At 47.3% G+C, this 21,987-nt stretch overlaps 2 non-coding genes across 2 annotated transcripts; both read left to right on the top strand.

The window, feature by feature from the left end:
• Nucleotides 1-20,078: 20,078 nt before the first annotated feature.
• On the top strand, nt 20,079-20,150 carry trnak-uuu (transfer RNA lysine (anticodon UUU)). The gene has a single exon. It is a non-coding gene; the product is annotated as a tRNA-Lys (tRNA).
• An 809-nt stretch (nt 20,151-20,959) lies between these two features.
• Nucleotides 20,960-21,032, top strand: trnak-cuu (transfer RNA lysine (anticodon CUU)). The gene has a single exon. It is a non-coding gene; the product is annotated as a tRNA-Lys (tRNA).
• Nucleotides 21,033-21,987: the final 955 nt, after the last annotated feature.

Here is a 21,987-nt window from a genome sequence, read left to right as displayed (position 1 = left end):
CATTTGATTTATTCAAGATGGAGCTAGATGTGGCCCTTACGGCTAAAGGGATCACGGGGTATGGAGAGAAAGCAGGAAAGAGGTACTGAGGGAGTGATCAGCCATGATCTTTTTGTATGGTCGTGCAGGCTCGAAGGGCCGAATTTCGATGTTTCTATGAATCAAAGGTGATCTTACAGAAACATATAAGATTATGACAGGGCTTGACAAGGTGGTTGCAGAGAGGATGTTTCCACTGATGGGGGAGACTATAACTCAATGGCTTGATATTAGAATAAGGGGCCGCCCATTTAGAACTTAAAAGACGGGTCCCAGTGCCCGGGAGAAGGAACATCCTGGGCAACACATTTTACATCGTCATAGAATCAGAGAATGGTTACAACATGGAAGGAGGCCATTTTGCCCCTCGAGCCCATGCCGGCTGTTTGCAAGAGCTTCAGCTAATCCCACTCTATCTATACTGTGCACACCCCTCATGATTTTGAACACCTCTGTCAAATCTTCTCTCAATCCCTTTGTTTTTAAGAACATCCCAACTTCTCCAGACTATCCACGGAACTGAAGTCCCTCATCCCTGGAATCATTCTCGTAAATCTTTTCTGCACGCTCTCAAAAGGCCTTCGCATACTTACTAAAATGTGGAAGCCAGAATTACTCCAGGTCCAAGACCACGCCAAACTCTGTCGTTGAGCTACCATACATGGACAATATTTGCGTCTGCGAACATACAGTGGCTGAACTCCAAGTCATAGTCGACGTATTTACTGAGGCGTACCAAAGCATGGGCTTTACACTAAACATCTGTAAGTCCGACGTCTTCCACCAGCCTGTCCTCGCCAAATAGCACTCCCGATTCCACCCACCCCCCGCCCCGCAGTCATCAAAATCCATGGCGCGGCCCTGGACAACGTGGACCATTTTCCATACCTCGGGAACCTCTTATCAACAAGAGCAGACATTGATGACAAGATTCAACACCGCCTCCAGTGCCGCCTTCGGCCGCTTGAGGTAAAGAGTGTTTGAAGACCACGCCTTCAAATCTATCGACAAGCTCATGGTCTACAGGGCTGTAGTAATACCCACCCTCAGAGACATGGACTATGTACAGTAGACACCTCAAGTTGCTGGGGAAATAACACCAACGAGATCTCCGCACGATCCTACAAATCCCCTGGGAGGACAGACACACCAACGTCGTCGGCCAGGCCAACATCCCCAGCATTGAAGCACGGACCACATTTGATCATCTCCGCTGGGCAGGCCACATTTTTCGCATGCCAGACACGAGATTCCAAAAGCAAGCACTCTAATCAGAACTCCTTCACAGCAACCGAGCCAAAGGTGTGGCAGAGGAAACGTTATAAGAACACCGTCAAAGCCTCCCTGATAAAGTACAACATCCCCACTGACACCTGGGAGTCCCTGGCTAAAGACCGCACTAAGTGTAGGAAGAGCATCCTGGAGGGTGCTGAGCACATCGAGAGTCATCGCCGAGAGCATGCAGAAATCAACTGCAGGCATCAGAAAGAACATGCGGCAAACCTGTGCCACCCACCCATTCCCTCAACGACTATCTGAACCACCTGTGACAGGGACTGTGGCTCTCGTATTGGACTGTTCAGCCACCTAAGGACTCATTTTTAGAGTGGAAGCATGTCTTCCTCGATCCGAGGGACTGCCTATGATGATGATGACGCAGAACTGCTCACAGTACTCCACTTGAGGCCGAACCAGAGTTTTATGCAGGTTCAACATAATATCCACACTTCTGTACTCTATACTGCTATTCATGAAGCCTGGGGTCCCGTAAGTTGTTGTAACTACTTTTTCAACCAGTGCTGCCACCTTCAGTGATTGGTGCACATAAACTCCTGGGTCTCTCTGTTCACGCACCCCTTTAGTTTATATTTCCTCTCCTCTTTCTTCCTCCCAAAATGTATCACTTTTGATCTTTTCTACATTAAATTTCATCTGAAACATCTGCCCATTCCGCAAGCCTGTCTATGTCTTTCTGAAGTCTATCACCATCATCCTCACTTTTCACTGTACTTCCAAGTTTTTTGTGAGCTTTAGATTTGGAAACTGTGCCCTGTACATCCCAGTCAAGGTCATTAATATAGATTTAAAAAAAAAACAGTAGCCCCAATACCAACCCCTGGGGAACACCACTTCCTCCAGTCTGAAAAACAACCGTTCACCACCACTCTGTTTGTATCACTTAGCCACTTTCACATCCATGTTGCCACTGTCCCCGTTATTCCATGGGCTTCGTTTTTGTTGGTATTGGTAACACGCCTGGGATCAGTAAACACAAAACCCAGTCTGTTAATCACTTTCAGCTACTGGAGTTAGCATGTGTCTCACAGCATCTCTTCTACCTTCAATATGTGAATAGAGCATCTTGCCTGCAAACCTGGTTTAAGTTTATATCCACTCAGCAAATCTATTTAAGAAAAGCCTGTTGGCCAATGAGACACTGTTAATGTGCCAGTGTGCTACTGGTTTGATTGGCATTTTGCCGGTAATGGACTCCGTAATTGGTCTCCAAGGAAGGATATACTTGCATTGGATGCAGTTCAGAGAAGGTTCACTCGGAAGATGAGGTGGTTGACTTATGAAGATAGCTTGAATAGGTTGGGCCTAAGCACATTGGAGTTCAAAAGAATGAGAGGTGATTTTATCGAAACATAAGGTAATGAAGGGGCTTGACAAGGTGGATGCAGTGAGGATATTTCCACTTATATGGGAAACTAAAACTCGGGGACATAGTCTTAGAATAAGGGGCCACCCAATTAAAACTGAGATACGGAATTTCTTCTCTGAGGGTTGTAAATCAATGGAATTCTCTGCCCAGGAGAGCTGTGGAGGCTGGGTCTTTGAATATATTTACGGCGGAGATAGAGAGATATTTGAGCGATAAGTGAGTGAAGACTTTTGGGGAGTGGGCAGGGAAGTGGAACTGAGTCCATGATCAGGTCAGCCATAACCTTATTGAATGGTGGATCAGGCCCGAGGGGCCAAATGGCCTACTCCAGCTTCTATTTCTTATGTTCTCATGTTCTAACTGAACATTTCTCCCAGGGTAACCTTATCTGTAATGAAATATATGCCTTTCAATAAGCCTCAGGTCCTTGCTCATGTCTGCTGCAGATTCCGGAGTTGATGGGATTGACCTATGACGATAGGTTGAGTAGGTTGGGCCTATACGCATTGGAGTTCAGAAGAATGAGGTGATCTCTGTGTGGCCCTGAAGGACCGTGTCCAGTCTGAAGTTCTGTTCCCCCTGTTAGATCCTCCCCACAGATTGTCCTTTCTCAGCTCCAGCCAGGTGATGCTAAACCCTCAGGTGGGAAAGACAAAAATCCACAGCAATGTGTTGAAAGCAACACTAATTTATGTATCTGTATCCCAAATATTAAACCCCTTTCCAGTTACAGGAGTTATTAACGTCAGCGGTACAGGAGTTATAAACCTCAACTATCAAAATGAAGTCAATGCAGTCCAGAATGCGATTAACAGCAGAATCCAACCCCTGCGGTCACTTGTGAACTCGCTGGTGTCTCAGCTGGCTGTCTGACAGAGATAATCCCTTCCCACACTCAGAGCAGGTGAACGGCCTCACCCCAGAGTGAACTCGCTGGTGTTTCAGCAGTTGGGATGATTCAGTGAATCCCTTCCCACAGTCAGACCAGGTGAATGGCCTCTTCCCAGTGTGAACTCGCTGGTGTATCAGCAGGTCGGATGACCGAGTGAAACCCTTCCCACACTCTGAACAGGTGAACGGCCTCTCCCCAGTGCGACCTCGCTGGTGTCTCAGCAGGCTGGATGATGCAGTGTATCCCTTCCCACACTCTGAACAGGTGAACGGTCTCTCCCCAGTGTGATCTCGCTGGTGTGCCAGCAGGTGGGATAACTGAGAGAATCCCTTCCCACAGTTGGAGCAGGTGAATGGCCTTTCCCCAGTGTAACCTCGCTGGTGTCTCAGCAGGTGGGATGATGCAGTGAATCCCTTCCCACAGTCAGAGCAGGTGAACGGTCTCCCCCAGTGTGAACTCGCTGGTGTATCAGCAGGTTGGATAACTGAGTGAATCCCTTCCCACAGTCGGAGCAGGTGAATGGCCTCTCCCCGGTGTGAAATCGCCGATATGTTTCCAGCTGGGACGGGTAGTTGAAACGTTTCCCACAATCCCCACATTTACACGGTTTCTCCCCAGTGTGACTGCACATGTGTCTCTCCAGTTTGGATGATTGGCTGAAGCCTTGTCCACACACAGAGCACGTGAACCGTTTCTCCCCACTGTGAACGGTGCCTTCTGCTTCCTTGGTCAAAAGCTGGTAATATTCCAGTCCCGATGTACCAAGTGACAGTCAGATCTTGAGGTGATGTTTGGTTTGAGCTTCCAGTCTACAAATCCTCCCCTTTTAACACCCTGTAAAGTTAATTTCAAACAGGAAAAGTGAGTGTGAGAGAGAAAGCACAAAAACACAAAGGCAGGTTGTGAAATTGAGCTTAATGAATTTGGTCTTTTGTGGGGCCGGCACTCGAAAAGAGTGACCATGAAAGCTGCCGGATTGTCGTAAAAACACATCTGGGTAACTGCTGGCCTTCAGGAAGGGGACCCACCTCCCTCGACAGGCCCACATGGGAAATTGTTGGCCTCACTGAGCCCAGTAGTACTGGGGTGAAACCCAGCAGCTTCTCCCCCCTCTCCATCCAGCTCAAACTGATGCAAGAAACAGACCCACACAGGAGGCCAGTGAGTGACTTCCACATCCAGCGCCCACCTGATACAGAGCGGCTGGGAATTAATGGGCCTGCTGTATAAATGTAAGTTGTTGTTTTCCTGGTGTGAGGGAGGTGCTGCCCCCGGGGGTTGCTGGTGCCGGGCCCGGTGTCTCTGACTCAGTGCCCGAGTGCCGCACTCGGTGTTGCCCGGGTCCCGAGAGCCGCACTCGGTGTTGCCCGGGTCCCGAGAGCCGCACTCGGTGTTGCCCTGGTCCCGAGAGCCGCAAACGGTGTTGCCCGTGTCCCGAGAGCCGCACTCGGTTTTGCCCGGGGCCCAAGAGCCGCACTCGGTGTTGCCCGGGGCCCGAGAGCCACACTCGGTGTTGCCCGGTGCCCGAGAACTGCACTCGGTGTTGCCTGGGGAGCGAGAGCCGCACTCGATGTTGCCCGGGTCACGAGAGCCGCAATCGCTGTTGCCCGGGTCACGAGAGCCGCAATCGGTGTTGCCCGGGTCCGTCGAGCTGCACTCGGTCTTGCCCGGGGACTGAGAGACGCACTCGGTCTTGCCCGGGGAATGAGAGCCACACTCGGTTAAAAAGGAGGCAGACAAAAAGCAGGAAACTATAGACCAGTTCGCCTAACATCTGTGGTTGGGAAAATGTTGAAGAGTTCATTCTTTAAGAAGCATCAGCACGACATTTGGAAAAGCATAATTCGGTCAGGCAGTCAGCATGGATTTATGAAGGGGAAGTTAAGTTTGACAAATTTGCTGGAATTATTTGAGCATGTAAAGAACAGGGTGGATAAAGTGGGTATGGTGTTTTTCAACTCCCAGAAGGCATTTGACAAGGTGCCACATAAATGGTTACTGCACAAGATAAATGTTCACGGGCTGGGGGTAATATATTCGCATGGATAGAGGATTGGCTAACTAACAGAAAACAGAGAAGTGGGGTGAATAGTTCATTCGTGGGTCGGCAATCAGTAACTAGTGGGGTGACGCAGGGATCAGTGCTGGGACCCCAACTATTTACAATCTATATTAACAAATTGGAAGAAGGGACCGACTGTAACGTCGCCAAGTTTGCTGGCGATAGAAAGATGGGAGGAAAGACGGCAGTCGGGAGCAGCGTCGAAGAGCTGCGTGGAGAGGTCTATAAAAGGCACAGCAGGGAGTCCGGGGCCCAGCGGCGCCGGCAGTCGGGAGCAGCTTCGAGGAGTTGCGTGGAGAGGCCTATAAAAGGTGTACTTGTGCAGCTACAGGGAGAAGGCAAAAAAGAAGTAGAAAGGAAACAAAAGGTGACGTCACAGCCAAGAGGGTAAGTGATTGGCTGGTGATTAATGAGTAATTTTTCTTTTTGCTCTTCTATATCAGTGAGTAACTTTTAACATTGTTGTTGCCAATTTAAGTGTATCTAAGGGTGAAGTCATGGCAAGAGAGCTCGGTCGGGTGTTATGCTCCTCCTGTACCATGTGGGAACTCAGGGACGACACCAGTGTCCCTGACGACTATATCTGCAGGAAGTGTGTCCACCTCAAGCTCCTGATGGACCGCGTTGCGGAATTGGAGCTGAGTGTGGATTCACTCTGGAGCATCCACGATGCTGAGAATGACGTGAGTATCACGTGTAGCGAGTTGGTCGTACCGCAGGGAAAGGGTCCACAGCCAGATAGGGTATGGAAGACCAACAGGAAGAGCCGTGCAAGGAAGGTAGTGCAGGGGTCCCCTGTGGTAATCCCCCTGCAAAACATATACACCGCTTTGAGGACTGTTGAGGGGGATGACTCATCAGGGGAGGGCAGCAGCAGCCAAGTTCATGGCACCATGGCTGGCTCTGCTGCACAGGAGGGCAATAAAAAGAGTGGGAGAGCAATGGTGAGGGGAATAGTTAGGCGTTTCTGCGGCCGCGACCGAGACTCCAGGATGGTATGTTGCCTCCCTGGTGCAAGGATCAAGGATGTCTCGGCGCGGGTGCAGGACATTCTAAAAAGGGAGGGAGAACAGCCAGTTGTCGTGGTGCACATTGGTACCAATGACATTGGTAAAAAAAAGGAATGAGGTCCTACGAAACGAATTTAAGGAGCTAGGAGCTAAATTAAAAAGTAGGACCTCAAAAGTAGTAATCTCGGGATTGCTACCAGTGCCACGTGATAGTCAGAGTAGGAATCGCAGGATAGCGCAGATGAATACGTGGCTTGAGCAGTGGTGCAGCAGGGAGGGATTCAAATTCCTGGGGCATTGGAACAGGTTCTGGGGGAGGTGGGACCAGTACAAACTGGACGGTCTGCACCTGGGCATGACCGGAACCATTGTCCTAGGGGGAGTGTTTGCTAGTGCTGTTGGGGAAGATTTAAACTAATATGGCATGGGGATGGGAACCAATGCAGGGAGACAGAGGGAAACAAAAAGGAGGCAAAAGCAAAAGACAGAAAGGAGAAGAGGAAAAGTGGAGGGCAGAGAAACCCAAGGCAAAGAACAAAAAGGGCCACTGTACAGCAAAATTCTAAAAGGATAAAGGGTGTTAAAAAAACAAGCCTGAAGGCTTTGTGTCTTAATGCAAGGAGTATCCGCAATAAGCTGGATGAATTAACTGTGCAAATAGATGTTAACAAATCTGATGTGATTGGTAATATAGAGACAAGGCTCCAGGATGATCAGGGCTGGGAACTCAATATCCAGTGGTATTCAACATTCAGGAAAGATAGAATAAAAGGAAAAGGAGGTGGGGTAGCATTGCTGGTTAAGGAGCAAATTAAGGCAATAGTTCGGTAGGACATTAGCTTGGATGATGTGGAATCCATATGGGTAGAGATGCAGAATACCAAAGGGCAAAAAACGGTAGTGGGAGTTGTGTACAGACCTCCAAACAGTAGTAGTGATGTTGGGGAGGGCATCAAACATGAAATTCGGGGTGCGTGCAATAAAGGTGCAGCAGTTATAATGGGTGACTTTAATATGCACATAGATTGGGTTAACCAAACTGAAAGCAATACGGTGGAGGAGGATTTCCTGGAGTGCATAAGGGATGGTTTTTTAAACCAATATGTCGAGGAACCAACTAGGGGGGAGGCCATCTTAGACTGGGTGTTGTGTAATGAGAGGGGATTAATTAGCAATCTCGTTGTGTGAGGCCCCTTGGTGAAGAATGACCATAATATGGTGGAATTCTGCATTAGGATGGAGAATGAAACAGTTAATTCAGAGACTATGGTCCAGAACTTAAAGAAGGGTAACTTTGAAGGTATGAGGCGTGAATTGGCTAGGAGAGATTGGCGAATGATACTGAAGGGGTTGACTGGGGATGGGCAATGGCAGACATTTAGAGACCGCATGGATGAACTACAACAATTGTACATTCCTGTCTGGCGTAAAAATAAAAAAGGGAAGGTGGCTCAACCGTGGCTATCAAGGGAAATCAGGGATAGCATTAAAGCCAAGGAAGTGGCATACAAATTGGCCAGAAATAGCAGCGAACCCAGGGATTGGGAGAAATTTAGAACTCAGCAGAGTAGGGCAAAGGGTTTGATTAGGGCAGGGAAAATGGAATAGGAGAAGAAGCTTGCAGGGAATATTAAGACGGATTGCAAAAGTTTCTATCGACATGTAAAGAGAAAAAGGTTAGTAAAGACAAACGTAGGTCCCCTGCAGTCAGAATCAGGGGAAGTTATAACTGGGAACAAAGAAATGGCGGACCAATTGAACAAGTACTTTGGGTTGGTACTCACTGAGGAGGACACAAACAACCTTCCGGATATAAAAGTGGTCGGAGGGTCTAGTAAGTAGGAGGAACTGAGGGAAATCCTTATTAGTCGGAAATTCTTTTGGGGTAATTGATGGGATTGAAGGCCGATTATTCCCCAGGGCCTGATGGACTGCATCCCAGATTACTTAGGGAGGTGGCCTTGGAAATAGTGGATGCATTGACAGTCATCTTCCAACATGCCATTGATTCTGGATCAGTTCATATGGAGTTGAGGGTAGCCAATGTAACCCCATTTTTTAAAAAAGGAGGGAGAGAGAATACAGCGAATTATAGACCGGTCAGCCTGACATCGGTAGTGGGTAAAATGATGGAATCAATTATTAAGGATGTCATAGCAATGCATTTGGAAAGAGGTAATATGATAGGTCCAAGTCAGCATGGATTTGTGAAATGAAATCATGCTTGACAAATCTTCTGGAATTTTTTGAGGATGTTTCCAGTAGAGTGGACTAGGGAGAACTAGTTGATGTGGTATATTTTCACTTGCAGAAGTCTTTCGACAAGGTCCCACACAAGAGATTAATGTGCAAAGTTAAAGCACATGGGATTGGGGGTAGTGTGCTGACATGGATTGAGAACTGGTTGTCAGACAGGAAGCAAAGAGTAGGAGTAAATGGGGACTTTTCAGAATGGCAGGCAGTGACTAGTGGGGTACCGCAAGGTTGTGTGCTGGGGCCCCAGCTGTTTACACTGTACATTAATGATTTTGACGAGGGGATTAAATGTAGTATCTCCAAATTTGCGGATGACACTAAGTTGGGTGGCAGTGTGAGCTGCGAAAAAGATGCTATGAGGCTGCAGAGCGACTTGGATAGATTAGGCGAGTGGGCAAATTCATGCCAGATGAAGTATAATGTGGATAAATGTGAGGTTATCCACTTTGGTGGTAAAAACAGAGAGACAGACTATTATCTGAATGGTGACAGATTAGGAAAAGGGGAGGTTCAAAGAGACCTGGGTGTCATGGTACATCAGTCATTGAAGGTTGGCATGCAGGTACAGCAGCCGGTTAAGAAAGCAAATGGCATGTTGTCCTTCATAGCGAGGTGATTTGAGTGCAGGGGCAGGGAGGTGTTGCTACAATTGTACGGGGCCTTGGTGAGCCCACACCTGGAGTATTGTGTACAGTTTTGGTCTCCTAACCTGTTGCTATTGAGGGAGTGCAGCGAAGGTTCACCAGACTGATTCACGGGATGGCGGGACCGACCTATCAAGAAAGATTGGATCAACTGGGCTTGTATTCACTGGAGATCAGAAGAATGAGAGGGGACCTCATAGAAACGTTTAAAATTCTGTCGGGGTTAGACAGGTTAGATGCAGGAAGAATGTTCCCAATGTTGGGGAAGTCCAGAACCAGGGGACACCATCTAAGGATAAGGGGGAAGCCATGTAGGACCGAGATGAGGAGGAATTTCTTCACCCAGAGAGTGGTGAACCTGTGGAATTCTCTACCACAGAAAGTTGTTGAGGCCAATTCACTAAATATATTCAAAAAGGAGTTAGATGAAGTCCTTACTACTAGGGGAATCAAGGGGTATGGTGAGAAAGCAGGAATGGGGTACTGAAGTTGCATGTTCAGCCATGAACTCATTGAATGGCGGTGCAGGCTAGAAGGGCCGAATGGCCTGCTCCTGCACCTATTTTCTATGTTTCTATGTTAATATGACACAAATAATCTGTAAAAGGACACAGACAGGCTAAGTCAGTGGGCAAACATTTGGCAGATGGAGTATAATGTTGGAAAGTGTGAGGTCATGCATTATGGCAGAAAAAAAATCAAGGAGCAAGTTATTATTTAAATGGAGAAACATTGCAAAGTGCTGCAGTACAGCGGGACTTGGGGGTACTTGTGCATGAAACACAAAAGGTTAATATGCAGGTACAGCAGGTGATCAGGAAGGCCAACTGAATCTTGGCCTTATTGCAAAGGGGCTGGAGTATAAAAGCAGGGAAGTCTTGCAACAGGTATACAAGTTATTGGTGAGGCCACACCTGGAATACTGCGTGCAGTTTTGGTTTCCATATTTATGAAAGGATATACTTGCTTTGGAGGAAGTTGAGAGAAGTTTCACTAGGTTGATTCCGGAGATGAGGGGTTGACTTATGAGAAAAGATTGAGGAGGTTTGGCCTCGACTCATTGAATTCAGAAGAACGAATGAGAGGTGATTTATCGAAATGTATAAGATAATGAGGGGGCTTGACACGGTGGTAGCAGAGAGGATGTTTTCACTGATAGGGGAGACGGGAACTCGGGGACATAATCTTGGAGTCAGGGGCCCCCATGTAAAACTGAGGTGAAGAGGAATTTCTTCTCTCAGAGGGTTATAAACCTGTGGAATGCGCTGCCTCAGAGACCTGTGGAAGCTGGGACATTGAATATATTTAAGACAGAGATAGACATTGTCTTAACTGATCAGGGAATAAGGGGTTATGGGGAGCGGGCAGGGAAGTGGTCCTGAGTCCATGATCGGATCAGCCATGATCGTATTAAATGGTGGAGCAGGATCGAGGGTCCATATGCCTACTCCTGCTCCTATTTCTTCTGTTCTTATTTTCTTATATAGTTGGTGCCTTGTATGGGAGTGTGGATTTGATTCTGTATCTGTCCATCTCTGACATGTGGATGAGGATTTTACTCTGCATGTTCGTTTCTGACACGAGAGCGTGGATTTTATACTGCACCTGTCAATTTCTGGTAATTGCCTGTGGGTTTCATTCTGTATCAAAAGGGCCATATTACAACATAATTCTAAAAGGACAAAGAGTGTTTAAAAAAACAAGCCCGAAACTCTGAGTCTCAAAGCGAGAAGCATTTGTAATAAGGTGGACGAATTAACTGCACAGATAGCTGTTAACTGATATGATGCAATTGGGATTACTGAGACATGGCTCCAGGGTAACCAAGGCTGGGAACACAACATCCAGGCGTATTCAATATTCAGGAAGGATTGCCAGAAAGGAAAAGGAGGTGGGGTAGTGTTAATGGTTAAAGAGGAGGTTAACGCAATAGTAAGGAAGGACATTGGCTGGGATAATGTGGAATCTATATGGGTAGAGCTGCGAAACACCAAGATTAGAGGGACTAATTGATGTCCTGTTTCTGACTGCTCCATATTTGATCGTGGCGGAGGAGCGGTGTGAGATCGGGGCTCAGGAGAGGCGAGGGCCCAGGGACAGCACGGGCCAGCCCACACTGCGATCTATGGTTAGTCGGCACATGTGTACACACTAGGTCCATGCAGCAGAGCTTGGTCCGTGGTCGCCTTGGGTAATCCTTGCCTCTGGACCAAGACCGAGCTCTGTAAAGCCCGTGTGGTGGCAGGTGTGCAACGGTCACCCCACGTTAAAACAATCCACCCACAGGCATCTTCGACCCTTCAGGATGTAGTTCGGGACCAAGATTGTCATGTCCCTCATCGAAACACCTGTGAACTCATCCCATTTTAGTGTGGAAACAAATCATCCTCGATCCGAGGGACTGCCTAATACTGTACTATTAACAAAATGCAGTATCTCACAGCCCTGTTACATTGGCTGGTTTCTCTGTACAGTTCTGTACACACTCAAACTCTACACAATGTCTCTCACTCCGTCCTGTTTCCAGCCCTGACGGTGCAGAAAGACCCTCTCAAAGCTACACGTTCCGGCTGCTTTCAGTTGAGTTGTGAGAGATTATTAAAGGATCCTGCATCTCCGCCGCGCTTCTCAACAGCAGCTCGAAGCCGCAAACAACCCATCGACTAATCGCTCGTCCACAGCTCCACAGTGAGTGAGGCCGGGACTGTCATGTATGCAACCAGCATTGTAACCCATGTATAATCTGACCTAAGTTGTACACTGTGAGAACAACGACCACTTGGTGGTGAACTTGTTCGCGACATTCCTAACCTGAACCTTCCGGTACAAAAGGGGAAGCTCCACCCACTTCCATCACTTGAGTGCTAAGAAATAAAAGACAGGTCACAGACTGACCTTCCCTGAAGCATGGGCCTCGTGTGCATTTACACTGTATAGTAAGGACTTATCAATGGCGACGAGAAACTGGGATTTGAACCACACGAGCAAGGCCACGAGCAGAACCGACAAGAGGTTCTATGTGAAGCAATGGTTGGGACAGAGATGCAACATTGTTAAAGCATCACACAGTTCTCCAGGCAGCCAAGGGCAGTCAGGCATGCCCCAATATATAGCCAAACCCAGAGGGGGAGTTCGACAGAGAAGATGGCAAGCTGAATAGCGATTCACGTCATTGCAAGGGACAATGCGGCCAGTAATGGGGCCATCAACACCTGTTAATCGTGCACTCAAGGACAATCACGGGGCAGACAGTGACGATCGACTGGCAAGAGACCTTTTGTTTCCAACAGCAGCTCATGTTGGAGGCATGGAGGCACACACTCAGCCAGAGTTTGCAGAGATGAGCAAAGTACATGCAGAAATTGCAGAAATGAACAGTGGGGGAAATCGCTAGAAGCTGAAGTTCAGCGAGTTCATGTGGAGCACGTATAAAGTTCATACCCCAGGACGCCAGCGATAATGATGAAAGTGCTCCTCAATGGCATCCCAGTATCAGTGGAGCTAGACACGTGGGCCAGCCAGTCCCTGATGGGTATCAAATAGTTCGAAAAGTTGTGTGCGTCCAAGGCCAGGTGGCCAAAATAATTGCCGATTGACGCACAGCTACGAACGTACACAAAGGATATCATTCTGGTGCTAGGCAGCGCCACAGTAGTCGTGACCCACAAGTTCGCTTGCTGTCATGAACTGGAAATGGGGCGATGTCAATGCAATTTCCTCTGTGGAGCGAGTATCATGCTCACAGATCCTGAACAAATTTGACTCATTATTTCAACCCGGCATTGGCACTTTCATGGGGGCCAAGGTAGTGATTCACATGAACCCGGACGCCATGCCAGTACACCACAAGGTCAGGGCAGAGCCGTGCGTGATGCGGGAAACGATAGAAGGCGAATTGGACCGCCTGCTAAGGGAAGGCATCATCTCGCCAGACGAATTCAGTGACTGGGCGAGCCCGATTGTGCCGGTGCTCAAGGCGGATAGGTCGGTCAGGATATGTGGTGATTAGAAGGCCACCATCAATCGGGTGTCATTCCAAGACCAGTACCCGCTACTGAGAGCGGAGGACCTCTTTGCGATGCTATCCGGTGGCAATCTTTTTTCAATATTAGACCTGACCTCAGCTTACATGACCCAGGAGCTGGCGAGTGAGTCGAAGAAGCTGACCACCATCACGACACACAAGGGGTTGTTTGAGTACAACAGATGTCCGTTCGGGATTCGTCGGTTGCCGCGATCTTACAATGAAATATGGAAAGCCTCCTCAAGTCGATTCGACGGACGGTGGTTTTTCAAGACGACATCCTCATCACGGGTTACGATACTGAAGAACACCTCCACAACCTGGAGGAGGTGCTACGCAGAGTGGACCGGATAGGGCTGCGACTGAAAAAGGCGAAGTGCGTCTTCATAACTCCAGAGGTAGAATTCCTGGCGAGAAGGGTAGCACCAGACGGGATCAGCTCTACTGCCTCCAAAACGGAAGCGATCCAGAGAGCACCCAGACCCCGTAACACGACGGAGCTGCATTCGTTCCTGGGGCTCCTGAACTATTTTGGTAACTTTCTTCCCAAATTGAGCAAGCTGCTAGAGCCGCTACACGTGCTCCTACGCAAAGGTCACGAATGTGTCTGGGGGGACAGCCAGAAAAGGACTTTTAATAGAGCTCGCAATTTGTTATGTTCCAACACTCTGTTAACGCTATATGACCCATGTAAGAAACTTGTGTTAACGTGCGATGCGTCGTCCGATTGTGTCGTGTGTGTGTTGCAGCATGTAAATGCCAAGTGTCAGTTACAGCCGGTTGCTTAGGCCTCCAGAAGTCTGTCCCAGGCAGAAAGGGGCTACGGGATGGTAGAAAAGGAGGCGCTCGCATGTGTATATGCAGTAAAGAAAATGCACCAATACCTGTTTGGCAGGAAATTTGAGCTGGAGACAGATCACAAACCCCTAACGTCCCTTTTGGCAGACAAAAAGGCCATAAGTGCAAATGCATCGGCCCGCATACAGAGGTGGGCACTCACTTTAGCCGCCTATGACTACACAATTCGGCACAGACCGGGCACCGAAAACTGCGCCGATGCACTCAGCAGGCTCCCACTCGCCACCACTGAGGGGGCTACCGAGCATGGTGCTGAGATGGTCATGGCTGTTGAAGCTTTCGGAAGTGAAGGCTCACCCGTGACAGCCCGTCAGATTAAAGTCTGGACAAATAGAGACCCGCTATTGTCTCCAGTCAAGAAATGTGTCCTGAATGGGGACTGGGCAGCCACGTACAGGGCATGTCGTGAGGAAGTTAAACTATTTCACAGGCGCAGGGATGAACTCTCGATTCAGGCCGATTGCCTACTGTTGGGAAGCCGCGTAGAAACCAGATGGGCAGAGAGGTGTTCATCAGAGAACTCCACAATGAGCACCCGGGCATTGTCATGAGGAAGGCAATTGACAAGTCACACATTTGGTGTACAGGGAAAGACGCAGATCTGGAACTTTGCGTTCGCAGGTGCAACACGTTTGCCCAGTTGGGTAATGCGCCCAGGGAAGCCCCCACTAGCCCATGGTCCTGGCCCACCAAGCCTTGGGCACGCATCCATGAGGACTACGCAGGTCCTTTAAAAAATGTTTTTTTGGTTGTAGTAGACGCCTGCTCCATAAGAAACATAAGAAACATAAGAATTAGGAACAGGAGTATACCATCTACCCCCTCGAGCCTGCTCCGCCATTCAACAAGATCATGGCTGATCTGGCCGTGGACTCAGCTCCACTTACCCACCCGCACCCCGTAACCCTTATTTCCCTTAGTGGTTTAACATCTATCTATCTGTGACTTGAATACATTCAATGATCTCGCCTCAACTGCTTCCTTGGGCAGATAATCCCACAGATTCACAAACCTCTGGGAGAATAAATTGCTTCTCAACTCGGTTGTAAATTGGCTCCCCCGTATTTTGAGGCTGTGCCCCCTAGTTCTAGTCTCCCCTACCAGTGGAAACAACATCCCTGCCTCTATCTTGTCTATCCCTTTCATTATTTTAAATGTTTCTATGAGATCATCCCTCATCCTTCTGAACTCCACCGAGTAAAGACCCAGTCTCCTCAATCTATCATCACAAGGTAACGCCCTCATCTGCGGAATCAGCCGAGTGAATCGTCTCTGTATCCCCTCCAAAGCCAGTATATCCTTCCTTAAGTAAGGTGACCAAAACTGCACGCAGTACTCCAGGTGCGACCTCACCAATACCCTATACAGTTGCAGCAGGACCTCCCTGCTTTTGTACTCCATCCCTCTCGCAACGAAGGCGAACATTCCATTCACCTTCCTGATTACCTGCTGCACCTGCAAACTAACTTTTGGGGATTGATGCACAAGGACCCCGAGATCCCTCTGCACCGCAGCATGTTATAATTGCTCCCCATTCAAATCATATTCGTTTTTAGTGTTTCTTTTTCCCAAGGTGGATGACCTCACACTTTCCGACATTGTATTTCATCTGCCAAACCTTAGCCCATTCGCTTAACCTATACAAATCTCTTTGCAGCCTCTCTGTGTCCTCTACACAACCCGCTTTCCCACTAATCTTTGTATCATCTGCAAATTCTTTTACACTACACTCTGTCCCCTCTTCCAGGTCATCTATGTATATTGCAAACAGTTGTGGTCCCAGCACCGATCCCTGTGGCACACCACTAACCACGGATTTCCAAACTGAAAAGCACCCATTTATCCCGACTCTCTGCTTTCTGTTCGCCAGCCAAATCTCGATCCATGCTAATACATATCCTCTGACTCCGCGTAGCTCTATCTTCGGAAGTAACCTTTTGTGTGGTACCTTATCGAATGCCTTTTGGAAATCTAAATACACCACATCCATCGGTACACCTCTATCCACCATGCTCGTTATATCCTCAAAGAATTCCAGTATATTAGTTAAACATGATTTCCCCTTCATGAATCCAAGCTATCTGCTTGATTGCACTAAGCCTATCGAGATGTCCCGCTATTTCTTCCTTAATGATAGTTTCAAACATTTTCCCACCTACAGATGTTAAACTAACCGGCCTATAGTTACCTGCATTTTGTCTGCCCGCTTTTGTAAAGAGAGGCGTTACATTAGCTGCTTTCCAATCCGCTGGTACCTCCCCAGAGTCCAGAGGATTTTGGAAGATTATAACGAATGCATCTGCTATAACTTCCGCCACCTCTTTTAATACCCTGGGATGCATTTCTTCAGGACCAGGGAACTTGTCTACCTTGAGTCCCATTAGCCTGTCCAGCACTACCCGCCTAGTGATAGTGATTGTCTCAAGTTCCTCCCTTCCCACATTCCTGTGACCAGCAATTTCTGGCATAGTTTGTGTGTCTTCCACTGTGAAGACCGAAGCAAAATAATTGTTTAAGATCTCAGCCATTTCCACATTTCCCATTATTAAATCCCCCTTCTCATCTTCTGAGGGACCAACATTTACTTTAGTCACTCTTTGCCGTTTTATATATCGGTAAAAGCTTTTACTATCTGTTTTTATGTTTTGCGCAATTCTAATTTCGTAATCTATCTTTCCTTTCCTTATTACTTTCTTAGTCATTGTTTGCTTTCGTTTAAAATTTTCCCAATCTTCTAGTTTCCCACTAACCTTGGCCACCTTATACGCATTGGTTTTTAATTTGATACTCTCATTTATTTCCTTTGTTATCCACAGCAAGTTATCCCTTCTCTTACTGCCCTTCTTTTTCACTGGAATATATTTTTGTTGTGCACTATGAAAGAGCTCCTTAAAAGTCCTCTGCTGTACCTCAATTGTGCCACCGTTTATTCTGTGTTCCCAGTCTACTTTCACCAACTCTGCCCTCATCCCACTGTAGTCCCCTTTGTTTAAGCATTGTATGCTCGTTTGAGACACTACTTCCTCACCCTCAATCTATATTACAAATTCAACCATGCTGTGATCACTCCTTCTGAGAGGATCTTTTACTAGGAGATCGTTCATTATTCCTGTCTCATTGCACAGGACCAGTCTAAGATAGCTTGCTCCCTTGTAGGTTCTGTAACATATTGTTCTCAGAAACAATCCTGTATGCATTCTATGAATTCCTCCTCCAGGCTACCCCGTGCGATTTGATTTGACCAATCAATATGTAGGTTAAAATCCACCATGATTACTGCCGTTCCTTTTTCACATGCCTCCATTATTCCCTTGATTATTGCCCACCCCACCGTCAAGTTATTATTTGGGCGCCGATAAACTACGCCCACCAGTGACTTTTTCCCCTTACTATCTCTAATCTCCACCCACAATGATTCAACATTTTGTTCATTAGAGCCAATATCATCTCTCACAAATGCACTGATGTCATCCTTTATTAACAGAGCTACGCCACCTCCTTTCCCTTCTTGTCTATCTTTCCGAATTGTCAGCTACCCCTGCATGTTTAATTCTCAGTCTTCGCCACCCTGCAACCACGTTTCTGTAATGGCCACCAAATCATACCCATTTGTCATGATTTGTGCCGTCAACTCATTTACTTTATTTTGAATGCTGCGTGCGTTTAGGTAAAGTATTTAATACTAGTTTTTAATCTATGATTTTTAGTTTTGACCCCTCCTGCAGCCCCTTTATATTCATACATATTGTCCCTTCCTATTACCTTGTGGTTTACACTTACCCCAGTGCTCCTCTGCTCTGTTGCCTCCTGCCTTTTGCATTCTTTCTTGGGGTCCTTTTTATCTGCGCTCTCACCCACCCTAACTAGCTCAGAGCCCTCTCCGGCGTTCTGAATACTCCTCGCATTGAGGCACCGAGCTTTCAGGCTTGCCTTTTTATTCCACTTTGACCCTTTAGAATATTGATGTACAGTGGCCATTTTTGGTTTTTGCCTTGGGTTTCTCTGCCCTCCACTTTTACTCATCTCCTTTCTGTCTTTTGTATCTGTCTCCATTTTGTTTCCCTCTGTCTCCCTGCATTGGTTCCCATCCCCCTGCCATATTAGTTTAACTCCTCCCCAACAGCACTATCAAACACTCCCCCCTAAGGACTTTGGTTCAGGACCTGCCTCGGTACAGACCGTCTGGTTTGTACTGGTCCGACATCCCCCAGAACCGGTTCCAATGCCCCAGGAATTTGAATCCCTCCCTGCTGCACCACTGCTCAAGCCACGGATTCATCTGAGCTATCCTGCGATTCCGACTCTGACTAGCACGTGGCATTGGTAGCAATCCCGAGATTACTACTTTTGAGGTCCTACTTTTTAATTCAGCTTCTAGCTCCTTAAATTCATCTCGTAGGACCTCATCCATTTTTTTACCTAAATCTTTGGTACCAATGTGCACCATGACAACTGGCTGATCTCCCTCCCTTTTCAGAATGTCCTGCACCCGCTCCGAGACATCCTTGACCCTTGCACCAGGGAGGCAACATACCATCCTGGAGTCTCGGTTGCGGCCGAAGAAACGCCTATCTATTCCCCTTTAAATCGAATCCCCTATCACTATCGCTGTCCCAATCTTTTTCCTGCCCTTCTGTGCAGCAGAGCCAGCCACGGTGCCATGAACTTGGCTGCTGCTGCACTCCCTTGATGAGTCAGCCCCCTCAACAGTCCTCAATGTGAGGCCAACGTGATATCCGCTACACTGCAGCCCATCAAAGGGCGAGAAACCACTGAATATAAAGGATGAGCTCACAAATATCAGGAGCAGTGCAGACTGGTCAATGTCAAACCCTCCTTTCTTATTCAGCAGTGGCATGAATGGGAGTCAGACGCCACAAAATTTGATTAAATACACAAATACAAGCAACACTTGCAAATCTTTTCAGTGTAAAATTCTTTCACTTTATTTGAAATGCAACAGCGTTGAATCTGAAAATACGCATGTTGGGATTTTATCTTTACTACTGATTGTATGTTGTGTGCACGGTAGGAATAACCGGTGCTGTTAAATTTGATAAAATTTGCCCAGATTCGTGGTGTCATCGGCAATGAGGATTTTGAACCAGAAAGCTATAATACAGTGAGTAAAATGGGATATGGTTTTCGAGTTAAGATGCAAAGCACAGGACAAATGATTGAAGTATGGACTGTTCCTGAGTAAGCATTTGTTTGATTGTGTAAAAGAAGGTGAGGGGTTAATTAATGATGGTTTCCCGTGAAAGCAAGAGAAAAGTTTAAGAAGAAACCATACGGTGCCTGTCAGGTGAGCGCTGTTTGTGATACCTGGTGGGAATGGACCGAGATTTTAAAGCCCATTGCATTACAGAACCTTCATAGAGGCGAACATCTCCAGCTCACTGTGTAGGTCTCATGGTGCAATGGTAGCGTGTCTGACTCCAAATCCGAAAGTTGCTTGTTCAAGTCACGTCGTGGTCACTGCTCTTTCGGATATTGTTCTTCTAGAATTAATATTTCCTTTGCTGTTTGGCAAAAACCAGACCCTTGCTCCAAGGGCTGTCTCATTGTTTCCAAGGTGTCAGGCGGAGAATTATTTTTATTTAAAAAAATACTTTATCCAAACCAGGTTCCCTGATGGTCTAGTGGTTAGGATTTAGTGCTTTTAACGCCACAGCACGGGTTCGATTCCCGGTCAGGGAAATTTTACTTTTAATTCAAAACCTTATAAAAAAATAGTTCATCTATTTTACACATCTTTATGCATCTCCTGTGTAAAAAAAAAATGAAGCATTGATTTAAACATCGTTAATTAATACATACAATTCTATTGTCATATGATATATTTTGCTCTGAGCATATGAGGAACTTTTCTCCCGATCCCATTGGGTTTAATTTTGGTAATCTGGTGCTGAAAGTGGAGATGTTTCCGCAGTGTACCGCAAATCATAGACACCATCAGAGGCAGTCTCTCGGGATCGAGGAGGACTTCCTTCCATCCCAAAGTGAGTCCTTTGATGGCTGAACATTCCGATACGAGAGCCACAGACCCTGTTACAGGTGGGACAGACATACGTCGAGGGAAGGGGTCGGTGGGACTGGTTTGCCGTGTGCTCCTTCCGCTGCCTGCGCTTGGTCTCTTCATGCTCCTTGCGTCTAGAGTCAAAGAGCTCAACGCCCTCCCAGAAGGACTTTCTCCACATCGGGCGGTCTGCGGCCAGGGCCTCCCAGGTGTCAGTGGTGATGTCGCACTTTACCAGGGAGGCTTTGAGGGTGTCCTTATAATGTTTCCCCTGTCCTCCTTTGGCTCGTTTACCCTGAAAGGAGCTCCGCATAAAGACGTAAACATAAACACGTAAGGATGAGGGGCCGGAGTTGGCCATTCGGCCCCTCCAACCTGGTCCACCATTCAAGAAGATCCTGGCAGTTCTTCAAAAGCAAGTTTGAACATCTGGGGCGGAGACAACAGGCGCCTGGCTGCAATGAGTGATAAAAACCTGCGTTGAATGGAAGCCTGGCTAGCTCAGTCGGTAGAGCATGAGACTCTTAATCTCAGGGTCGTGGGTTCGAGACCAACGTTGGGCGATTTCTTTTCATTTAATGTTGCTTCAATGGAAAACCTCTGACCGAAACGGCACAAAACAAAAATGTTGCTTTCAAAGTCATTAAACTCCGAAATTTCCACGCCCCGCGAATCTCCTAAATCAGATGCCTCTAGTTTTGGCGACTCAATCCATGTCCCTTTGCAATGTTGTGCTCCCAGCCACACTATAAAATGTGCCACAAACTGATCGAATCATGGAATGGTTACAGCACGGAAGACCATTCGGCCCATCGAACCCGTGCCGACCCTCAGCGAGTCCCACTCCCCGCCCTTTCCCCGTAGCCCTGCAATTGTTTTTCCTTCAGACACTTATCCAACTCCCGTCTGAAAGATAAGATTGAGTCTGCCTCCACCGCCCTTTCAAGCCGTGCATTCCAGATCCTAACCACTCGCTGCTAAATGGCCATCTCCTGTTCCTATGTATGAAGTCTGGGAAACACGAGATCAATTCCTGCCACGCTCACAGCCTTCCGAAATACAGCACCGTCATTCTCTTCTCGTAAAACCAGCTCCTGAAGTATCGGCCAGCTGTGTAGGTTAAAGCTCTGGTTATATTCCTAAGGTTGCTTTAGACGCAGTGTTTCTGTAGTGTAGTGGTTATCATATTCATCTCACACGTGAACGAGCCCCGGTTCGAGCCCCCGTGGAAATTATATTTTGGAGAATACTTTTGCTGTGAAATAAATTTAACAAAAGTCGCCCCAGGTTCCTTGTCGCATGAGCACTGAACATTTTAAACCAGTCTCCAACATACGGAGTGAGTAAATCAGATAGGGGAGAAAACTTCATCAATGATTCAAAATCCTTAAATAATTAAAGTTCAGTTATTGAAGTTTCCACTGTCCCTCAGTAACAATTCTACAAAACAACGCTGTCGGTTAATGAATGGTGCATAAGACAAATAATCTTCACCCATCCCCATCCCCCGGCACACAG

This window comes from Pristiophorus japonicus, unplaced genomic scaffold (genome assembly GCF_044704955.1).
Source record: "Pristiophorus japonicus isolate sPriJap1 unplaced genomic scaffold, sPriJap1.hap1 HAP1_SCAFFOLD_136, whole genome shotgun sequence".
In the NCBI taxonomy this organism is placed as follows: domain Eukaryota; kingdom Metazoa; phylum Chordata; class Chondrichthyes; family Pristiophoridae; genus Pristiophorus; species Pristiophorus japonicus.
The sequence above is the reverse complement of the archived record's forward strand: the minus strand, read 5'-3'. Positions and strand labels throughout refer to the sequence as shown.